The 11,137-nt window shown below is 41.5% G+C and overlaps 1 long non-coding RNA gene across 1 annotated transcript; it reads right to left on the bottom strand.

Annotated features, from left to right (window-relative positions):
- Positions 1-8,884: 8,884 nt before the first annotated feature.
- LOC110508996 lies at positions 8,885-10,678 on the bottom strand. The gene is made up of 4 exons (XR_002471383.2): positions 10,489-10,678; positions 9,874-9,984; positions 9,701-9,777; positions 8,885-9,461 (listed from the first exon to the last, which is right to left on the bottom strand). It is a non-coding gene; the product is annotated as an uncharacterized LOC110508996 (long non-coding RNA).
- Positions 10,679-11,137: the final 459 nt, after the last annotated feature.

Raw genomic sequence — 11,137 nt, forward strand, 5'->3', positions numbered from 1 at the left:
AAAAATTACAGAGATCTTCCCACCATTAGCTCTGACAAATTGAAAACTCTAGTCATTGGCGACTCCATTACCCGCAGTATTAGACTTAAAACGAATCATCCAGCTATCATACACTGTTTACCGTTTTCGTCTTTTGAGCTTCTAGTCATGAAATCTATGCAGCCTACTCAATCACTTTTTATAGCTACTGTTTACAGGCCTCCTGGGTCATATACAGCGTTCCTCACTGAGTTCCCTGAATTCCTATCGGACCTTGTAGTCATAGCAGATAATATTCTAATCTTTGGTGACTTTAATATTCACATGGAAAAGTCCACAGACCCACTCCAAAAGGCTTTCGGAGCCATCATCGACTCAGTGGGTTTTGTCCAACATGTCTCTGGACCCACTCACTGTCACAGTCATACGCTGGACCTAGTTTTGTCCCATGGAATAAATGTTGTGGATCTTAATGTTTTTCCTCATAATCCTGGACTATCGGACCACCATTTTATTACGTTTGCAATTGCAACAAATAATCTGCTCAGACCCCAACCAAGGAACATCAAAAGTCATGCTATAAATTCACAGACAACACAAAGATTCCTTGATGTCCTTCCAGATTCCCTCTGTCTACCCAAGGACGCCAGAGGACAAAAATCAGTTGACCACCTAACTGAGGAACTCAATTTAACCTTGCGCAATACCCTAGATGCAGTTGCACCCCTAAAAACTAAAAACATTTCTCATAAGAAACTAGCTCCCTGGTACACAGAAAATACCAGAGCTCTGAAGCAAGCTTCCAGAAAATTGGAACGGAAATGGCGCCACACCAAACTGGAAGTCTTCCGACTAGCTTGGAAAGACAGTAATGTGCAGTACCGAAGAGCCCTTACTGCTGCTCGATCATCCTATTTTTCCAACTTAATTGAGGAAAATAAGAACAATCCGAAATTCCTTTTTGATACTAAGCTAACTAAAAAGCAGCATTCCCCAAGAGAGGATGACTTTCACTTTAGCAGTGATAAATTCATGAACTTCTTTGAGGAAAAGATTATGATTATTAGAAAGCAAATTACGGACTCCTCTTTAAATCTGCGTATTCCTTCAAAGCTCAGTTGTCCTGAGTCTGCACAACTCTGCCAGGACCTAGGATCAAGAGAGACGCTCAAGTGTTTTAGTACTATATCTCTTGACGCAATGATGAAAATAATCATGGCCTCTAAACCTTCAAGCTGCATACTGGACCCTATTCCAACTAAACTACTGAAAGAGCTGCTTCCTGTGCTTGGCCCTCCTATGTTGAACATAATAAACGTCTCTCTATCCACCGGATGTGTACCAAACTCACTAACAGTGGCAGTAATAAAGCCTCTCTTGAAAAAGCCAAACCTTGACCCAGAAAATATAAAAAACTATCGGCCTATATCGAATCTTCCATTCCTCTCAACATTTTTAGAAAAGGCTGTTGCGCAGCAACTCACTGCCTTCCTGAAGACAAACAATGTATACGAAATGCTTCAGTCTGGTTTTAGACCCCATCATAGCACTGAGACGGCACTTGTGAAGGTGGTAAATGACATTTTAATGGCATCGGACCGAGGCTCTGCATCCTAGACCTTAGTGCTGCTTTTGATACCATCGATCACCACATTCTTTTGGAGATTGGAAACCCAAATTGGTCTACACGGACAAGTTCTGGCCTGGTTTAGATCTTATCTGTCGGAAAGATATCAGTTTGTCTCTGTGAATGGTTTGTCCTCTGACAAATCAACTGTAAATTTCGGTGTTCCTCAAGGTTCCGTTTTAGGACCACTATTGTTTTCACTATATCATTTACCTCTTGGGGATGTTATTCGAAAACATAATGTTAACTTTCACTGCTATACGGATGACACACAGCTGTACATTTCAATGAAACATGGTGAAGCCCCAAAATTGCCCTTGCTAGAAGCATGTGTTTCAGACATAAGTGGATGGCTGCAAACTTTCGACTTTTAAACTCGGACAAAACAGAGATGCTTGTTCTAGGTCCCGAGAAACAAAGAGATCTTCTGTTGAATCTGACAATTAATCTTAATGGTTGTACAGTCGTCTCAAATAAAACTGTGAAGGACCTCGGCGTTACTCTGGACCCTGATCTCTCTTTTGAAGAACATATCAAGACCATTTCAAGGACAGCTTTTTTCCATCTGTAACATTGTAAAAATCAGAAACTTTCGGTCCAAAAATGATGCAGAAAAATGAATCCATGCTTTTGTCACTTCTAGGTTAGACTACTGCAATGCTCTACTTTCCGGCTACCCGGATAAAGCACTAAATAAACTTCAGTTAGTGCTAAATACGGCTGCTTGAATCCTGACTAGAACCAAAACAATTGATCATATTACTCCAGTGCTAGCCTCTCTACACTGGCTTCCTGTCAAAGCAAGGGCTGATTTCAAGGTTTTACTGCTAACCTACAAAGCATTACATGGGCTTGCTCCTACCTCTCTCTCTGATTTGGTCCTGCCGTACATACCTACACGTACGCTATGGTCACAAGACGCAGGCCTCCTAATTGTCACTAGAATTTCTAAGCAAACAGCTGGAGGCAGGGCTTTCTCCTATAGAGCTCCATTTTTATGGAACGGTCTGCCTACCCATGTCAGAGACGCAAACTCGGTCTCAACCTTTAAGTCTTTACTGAAGACTCATCTCTTCAGTGGGTCATATGATTGAGTGTAGTCTGGCCCAGGAGTGGGAAGGTGAACGGAAAGGCTCTGGAGCAACGAACCGCCCTTGCTGTCTCTGCCTGGCCGGTTCCCCTCTTTCCACTGGGATTCTCTGCCTCTAACCCTATTACAGGGGCTGAGTCACTGCCCCCCCCCCCTTGGGTTGTGCCGTGGCGGAAGTCTTTGTGGGCTATACTCAGCCTTGTCTCAGGATGGTAAGTTGGTGGTTGAAGATATCCCTCTAGTGGTGTGGGGGCTGTGCTTTGGCAAAGTGGGTGGGGTTATATCCTTCCTGTTTGGCCCTGTCCGGGGGTGTCCTCGGATGGGGCCACAGTGTCTCCTGACCCCTCCTGTCTCAGCCTCCAGTATTTATGCTGCAGTAGTTTGTGTCGGGGGGCTAGGGTCAGTTTGTTATATCTGGAGTACTTCTCCTGTCCTATTCGGTGTCCTGTGTGAATCTAAGTGTGCGTTCTCTAATTCTCTAATTCTCTCCTCTCTTTCTTTCTCTCTCTCGGAGGACCTGAACCCTAGGACCATGCCCCAGGACTACCTGACATGATGACTCCTTGCTGTCCCCAGTCCTCCTGGCTGTGCTGCTGCTCCAGTTTCAACTGACCTGAGCCCTAGGACCATGCCCCAGGACTACCTGACATGATGACTCCTTGCTGTCCCCAGTCCACCTGACCGTGCTGCTGCTCCAGTTTCAACTGTTCTGCCTTATTATTATTCGACCATGCTGGTCATTTATGAACATTTGAACATCTTGGCCATGTTCTGTTATAATCTCCACCCGGCACAGCCAGAAGAGGACTGGCCACCCCACATAGCCTGGTTCCTCTCTAGGTTTTGGCCTTTCTAGGGAGTTTTTCCTAGCCACCGTGCTTCTACACCTGCATTGCTTGCTGTTTGGGGTTTTAGGCTGGGTTTCTGTACAGCACTTTGAGATATCAGCTGATGTACGAAGGGCTATATAAATAAATTTGATTTGATCTATGACTAGGGTGGCTGGAGTCTTTGACAATTTTAGGGCCTTCCTCTGACACCGCCTGATATAGAGGTCCTGGATGGCAGGAAGCTTGGCCCCAGTGATGTACTGGGCCATTCGCACTACCCTCTGTAGTACCTTGCTGTCGGAGGCTGAGCAGTTGCCCTACCAGGCAGTGATGCAACCAGTCAGGATGCTCTCGATGGTGCAGCTGTAGAACCTTTTGAGGATTTGTGGACCCATGCCAAATCTTTTCAGTCTCCTGAGGGGGAATAGGTTTTGTCGTGCCCTCTTCACGACTGTCTTGGTATGCTTGGACCATGTTAGATTGTTGGTGATGTGGACACCAAGGAACATGAAGCTCTCAACCTGCTCCACTACAGCCCGTCGATAAGAATGGGAGCATGCTCGGTCCTCCTTTTCCTGTAGTGCACAATCATCTCCTTTGTATTACTCACGTTGAGTGAGAGGTTGTTTTCCTGGTGCCACACGGCAAGGTCTCTGACCTTCTACCTATAGGCTGTCTCGTACAGGAGGGGACTGAGCATGCACCCCTGAGTGCACCCCGGATCAGTGTGGCGGATGTGTTGTTACCTACCCTTACCACCTGGGGGTGGCCTGTCAGGAAGTCCAGGATCCAGTTGCAGAGGGAATGGTTTAGTCCCAGGGTACTTAGCTTGGTGATGAGTTTGAGGGCACTATGGTGTTGAACGCTGAGCTGTAGTCAATGAATAGCATTCTCACATAGGTGTTCCTTTTGTCCAGGTGGGAAAGGGCGGTATGCAAATTGGAGTGGGTCGAGGGTTTCTGGGATAATGGTGTAGATGTGAGCCATGCTCAGCCTTTCAAAGCACTTCATGGCTACAGATGTGTGTGCTATGGGTCGGTAGTCATTTAGGCAGGTTACCTTAGTGTTCTTGGGCACAGGGACTATGGTGGTCTGCTTAAAACATGTTGGTATTACAGACTCGGACAGGGAGAGGTTGAAAATGTCAGTGAAGAATCTTGCCAGTTGGTCAGCGCATGCTCGCAGTACACATCCTGGTAATCTGTCTGGCCCTGCGGCCTTGTGAATGTTGACCTGTTTAAAGGTCTTACTCACATCAGCTGCGGAGATCGTAATCATACAGTTGTCCGGAACAGCTGGTGCTCTCATGCATGCTTCAGTGTTATTTGCCTCAAAGCGAGCATAGAGGTAGTTTAGCTTGTCTGGTAGGCTCGTGTGACTGGGCAGCTCTCGGCTGTGCTTCACTTTGTAGTCTGTAATGGTTTGCAAGACCTGCCACATCCGACGCGCGTCGGAGCCGGTGTAGTACGATTCGAACTTAGTCCTCTATTGATGCTTTGCCTGTTTGATGGTTTTTCAGAGGGCATAGCGATTTCTTATAAGCTTCCGGGTTAGAATCCCACTCCTTGAAAGCGGCAGCTCTACCTATGCATGATCAGGGTTGTATCCATTCTGCCGATTCTGTTGAAAAACGTTTCTTAAATTGGAAGCAAATGGAACAAAACGGGGATAAACATACCTGAATTTCTCCAATAGAAACTCTCGTTTAGGGCTGTTGGGGTGACCATATTACCGCCACACCTGCGTCACGAGTCATGAAGGCAGTCAAATTCCAGATGACCGTTTAGTCACGATAATTAGGTTTTTCCAAGCTCTGATGCTGGTCAATAGTAGCTTACCAAACTTGCTAACTGCCTGGTACTCATTACTCTATTGTCCCTCTAATCACTCTGACAGCAATGCAAATGTATTTTAAAATCTAATCAAACACTTCATGAGAGCTCATGTTGCGCAACATTTCTATAGGCTATGTAATTGCGTGAGAAAACAGAGTGATGGCTGCTAATAAAAAGAGGAGGATTCCATCAACTTTCTATATGCTAGGGACCACTATATTTATTTCTCAACTTTCCTAATATTAAGCACATTTCTTATATTTGCAACAGGAGTATAGACTATCTGGCTGGCATGAAAATAAACCTCGGGAAAAAGCGTCCATTCTAAAAAGCGTCCATTCTAAATCGAAACAAATTACACACATATATTATGTAGTATATGTAAAGACCAGATTAAATCAAGAATAGTCTGATGGGTGACAATATTATCCTACGACTTGTGAATTATATATTATTACTTGTGAATGATGCCCAGCATAAGAAACAAATACTTTTTTTTGTGACTTTTTTTTTAATCATAGTCACACACCTCATGTAGCCTAGCCCATAGGCCTATATGTTTTAATAAGGTTTGTAATCACAACTAAAGTGGCCGAATAACGTCTTAAAATTAAGCACATTAATCCGCTTTACAAGGGGTGTGGAGCCGAACAGGCAAATATAAGCAACACGTGAGTTTCAAGTTTGGGGAAGTTCATTTTCACCATAAAAATGCACCTTTATAATAAAAGTGCATAATTGCATTTGCGGTCACTTTTGATAATGGTGTTTTCCTGCTAATATAACATTTGTGCTTATAGCATACTACCATGCGTGCATTTCTGTGCTTAAAATGTGAAGAAATAGCCAAATAGTTTATCAACATTTTAAGCTAAATGTTCTGATATGTTGCGTCAGCCACATAGCTTAAACATTTTTGGGTGGATGATAGTCGTTGTATTATTTTGGGACCTATCGCATCCTACAACTGTCCCAGACAATGTTTGGAATATTTATTTATTGCACAGAATAGGTCAACTTTTGTACTATGGGGGATAGTAGATTGACATAGGCTAGTGAGTTTGCTGTTCGTTATGCCTTGTCATCTTGTTAGTTGACGAAAAGTAAATGTGGATAGTTCTTCCAATATCTTCAATATGCACCTCGGAATTGGATAAGGACGCCAGAGTTGGGTCCCCGATGTTTGTCTTCACTTGTAGCCTGTGAGAAAGACCCAAGTGTGAGAGGGAGATGCTTCGGATTGCCCAGCACACTCAGGGAGAAGGGCACAAAGCAGCACTCCGGACTGCAAAAGGCATGGATTATTTTAGGGTGCATTACGGCCACAAAGGGGATGCCACCGTGAAATTCGAGGTATTATCAAGTGCTTGTCAAATTGTGAATGCGAGACAATTGGAGTGTGTGCAACAAAAAAACAAAGCAGAGCTCATGCCTTTCAAGCAACTTTTTTCAAATAATCATTAGGGGTGACAGGGTAGCCTAGTGGTTAGAGCGTTGGACTAGTAACCAAAAGGTTGAAAGTTCAAATCCCCGAGCTGACAAGGTACAAATCTTTCATTCTGCCCCTGAACAGGCAGTTAACCCACTGGGCCGTCATTGAAAATATGAATTTGTGACTTGCCTAGTTAAATAAAGGTTAAGAAAAATAAAAAATGTGTCTCTTCCTGCAGCCTTACAATGTATTCAAAATCAAACACATAGCCCAATGTTTGTTGAACAACTAAAGTTACATTAATAACTCTAAATTAAGCATACCTATTTCTTTGTTAACTGCTCAACACAATGTGCACACTCCCTCAAATCGTTTGAAGAAAATGTTTGTTTTATTCAGCTTTTTTCAATTGCATTCTTCATACTATAAAATAATGTTACTGAATTATAAGCAAATATTGTCTGCTAAATGAACTAGTGTAGCCCACAGTCATTTGGCATAGTCAGATCAGGACCTAACATAAGGATAACTCAGAGTATTATTCTTTTCTTCTGAAATTTACTACATTTTCTTCAAATCATGCTTCTTTAGACATGTCTAAAATAAATAATGGATTTATTGTGAAGGTTTAGGCTATATTACATGGATTTATTAGACTTTTTAAAATGGCTTGTGTGGAAGCCAGGAGATGCTAAATGTGTTTATGTTAATTACCGTAAAACCAACAGTTATTTGTTTGACAATCACAGGCTGACGAAATTTCGTGACCGCCACAGCCCGACACTTGTTTGCAACTGTTGGACTAATGATTACACCCTATATCAGTTGATGCAGGCACTAGTGTACAAGGCGGTATTGAATGTCACTATCTGTCCATGTCCTCCCTCATCTACAATGGCACTGACCGCCACTGATACACATTCTCTGAACACCAAACACATACACATGACCTGAACACCAAACACATTCCCTGAACACCAAGCACATACAGTGCCTTGCGAAAGTATTCGGCCCCCTTGAACTTTGCGACCTTTTGCCACATTTCAGGCTTCAAACATAAATATATAAAACTGTATTTTTTTGTGAAGAATCAACAACAAGTGGGACACAATCATGAAGTGGAATGACATTTATTGGATATTTCAAACTTTTTTAACAAATCAAAAACTGAAAAATTGGGCGTGCAAAATTATTCAGCCAGGAGCACATTTGGTCAAAGTGACATATTGTGAGGATTTAGGTCATTTTGTCTCCATCGCAAAGCAATCCATCAATTATTCTTCCCTTCCACACACTGTGGCCTCCTGCATGTTCTCAGGTGACACTTCTGTTCTTTACCCGGGTGATGCCATCTCAGAGTCTTGGATAGCCAACTATTGCAGCCTCAAAGACCGGATTGTAGGTAAGAGTATATCCCTACTAAAAGTAAACATTTCGTTGAAGGATGTATACCATGCGTGTCCCGGACATGCGTGTCCCGGACATGCGACTAAATGCTTCGATCACACCGACAGTGTTTTTGCATTTTGGTACACCAGAATTACATTCATTTCCAACGAAACGCTGCGTTTGCCTTGCAGCATTGCGTTTCAGAGGCAGTTGCAGTGCGTTCGGCTTGGTTTATACCTTGGATTTATCGAACGTATGCGTCAAACTGTCTGCGTAGACGGCTTGATAGAAATGGTAGCAGAAGGAGAATGTTAAACTGTTGTTGCATACATATCCATTTGCCAGCAGCATACCACCCTGCATACCACTGCTGGCTTGCTTCTGAAGCTAAGCAGGGTTGGTCCTGGTCAGTGGGATGCAGGATGGTATGCTGCTGGCTACTCAGGTAAAATAAAATAAATGTAGGCTACACTCTCTGGAGCCTCTGGTTCTGTATGTTCATAATAACAGGCCTACGTGACTTGGTTTCAAACGTCGTTCTAAAATGTACATGGTACATTTTTTACGTTGATATTTGTGAACACTCAATTAAAAACGCTTAACAATTTTCATGTTTCTGTTGTAAATTAATACACCAATTGATTTAGCTTTGGAGGGAAACCCCTTGCTTGCATAAATGTGGCTAGTAGTTAAAGGTTTAGCTTAGTTTGTACACATTGTCATGATTTTTTTTATGAATGAAAAAAATAATATATACATTTTTTGGGGGTTGGGGTGGACTGTTCTTTTCAGGGAAGTCACCTTATGTTTGAAATTTAAAAAAAGATCCGTTGAATTAACATGAGTGTGAGAACAGTTGCAGCATTTGTAACATGTTTATAGCCAAAGAAAAGATTACAGTAGTTAGGACTATTCAGTCCAACATCAAATCCATCAGAAAACACTGGACGCAGATGACAAGATTCTATGAAAGTGGGAAAAGTTGTGACATAACTCTTGAATTACAGCTCCTCCCCCAGATGGTGATTGGAATGCGCAGCAAGTCAATAAGTCAATGAAATTATACATTCAAATATATTATTAACATGAATATAATGACTGATAAACAGCATAAAATCATTGAAAATACAGTACAATAGTTCACATCTGCAGAACATGATGTACCACTAGAACTTCAATCTGCTATGCCTTGGATCATAATCCATCAAACTTTCTGGACAGTTTTCACGGTCAGTCGAAATTTCAGATCAGGTCGCTTCGCCCGAACGATGTCGTAGATCTAGTAGAGAAAATAGATCACTATTTAGTTCAACTCAAGCTCATCTAATCTAGATCTTATTTTCCAATATAAATCATTGTATAATAAATAGATCAATCATATGCATTGGAACTTTATATAAAATATGCTACCCGGGATATAAACATTGAATATTTTGTTATACCTTACTCAAGACTGGATCAACTGTGGTCTAAATGTCAGCTGACTCCAGACTGGCTCAACTGTGGTCTAAATATTACCTGACTCAAGACTGGATCAGCTGTAGTCTCATTTAGCTCCTGATAAGATTGGACAGCGACCTGAAGAATTGCAAATCCTATATTTGGGCAAGAATATTCAAATTATTTCATTAAATTAGACAATTAGCCGAGTATCATAATTCAATGTAATTATTTTATGCTTAAATACCCACCACTTTCCAGGGGTTTAGTACCAAAAGGTGGGTCCACATAAGGGGTAGTAAGAGTTGGAGGTGTTGTCACCTGTGTCGTGGTAGCCCATGGTCCCATTGTAGGTGTTGAAGCTGATGGGGTAAATATTGACATGAAGCTGTATCTGTCATTAGCCTGAAATCCAAACCTGTTTTAGGCTAAACATTCCACTCCCTGTACTCTGTGTCATATACAAAACATTACATTATAAGGAGTGGAATGATAGCCCAAACAGACTAGTACCCATTCTAGTATATATATTTTATGATCACAACAAGCAATACAAAAATACAAAATAAAGTTGTTTTCACAGTAGTCATCACACTTCTCTACTTCCTACTATATATTAAATATCAGCATTTGGTCCACATTTAATCATCTGATTTTTTCAATTGAAACGTTCCATTCTTTTCCACATATCATTTTTTGTTGTTGTTGACTTACTCATGCTCACTACTAATGACTGGAAGATACATATCTTCACTGATATCTGGGTTTGGTTATGCTTCAACCGTCATTGTTTTCTGGACTAAACCTCTGACATCATTTTCTTTTCAAATCATGAACATTAAAAACATGTTAAATTGATAACTTACCAAAGGATTGCCCTGCAGACAAAGCAACACATCCAACACAAAGTAATAGGAAAAGCATGATGTTGTTTCAGACGACAGAGCACCGACTGAGTTGTGATGTGGAAAGATTCTGTTCAGAGAGTCCAGTCCGTCTGACAATCTATGTTCAGCATGAGGAAGTTGACTCTTCTATTCATCGTGGGAGGGATTTGCCTTTTACATAATGCCCAGGTTTTCAAAAATTCATTTGAGGCACAAGTGATTTCAGAAAATGGGCAAACCACCTCCTCTTGAACTATTTTAATAGCTATGAGGAAGTTGTTCCATATATCTATCTCACAAAATGTTATGTCAAAACCTCAACCAGTATTTTTTAAAGGTCCAATGAAACCGTTTTTAAAATCTCAATTACACATAATTTCTGGGTAACAATAAAGCACATTACGGTGATTGTTTTCAATTAAAATGTAAAAAAGAAACAAAAATAGCTCCTTAACAAATAGCAATTTCTCAAGCAAGAATTTGGTCACCAGGCAGGCCAAAACACCATCCCACCAAAACAGCCTTAAATTTCAGGTGGTCTTTTCAAACAGCTCTTACTCTAAAAGGGCATTATCATAATTTTAACAGTCTTATTCCAACCTCATAGTGTGGAAATATATATAAAACA

This window comes from Oncorhynchus mykiss, chromosome 28 (genome assembly GCF_013265735.2).
Source record: "Oncorhynchus mykiss isolate Arlee chromosome 28, USDA_OmykA_1.1, whole genome shotgun sequence".
Taxonomy (NCBI): domain Eukaryota; kingdom Metazoa; phylum Chordata; class Actinopteri; order Salmoniformes; family Salmonidae; genus Oncorhynchus; species Oncorhynchus mykiss.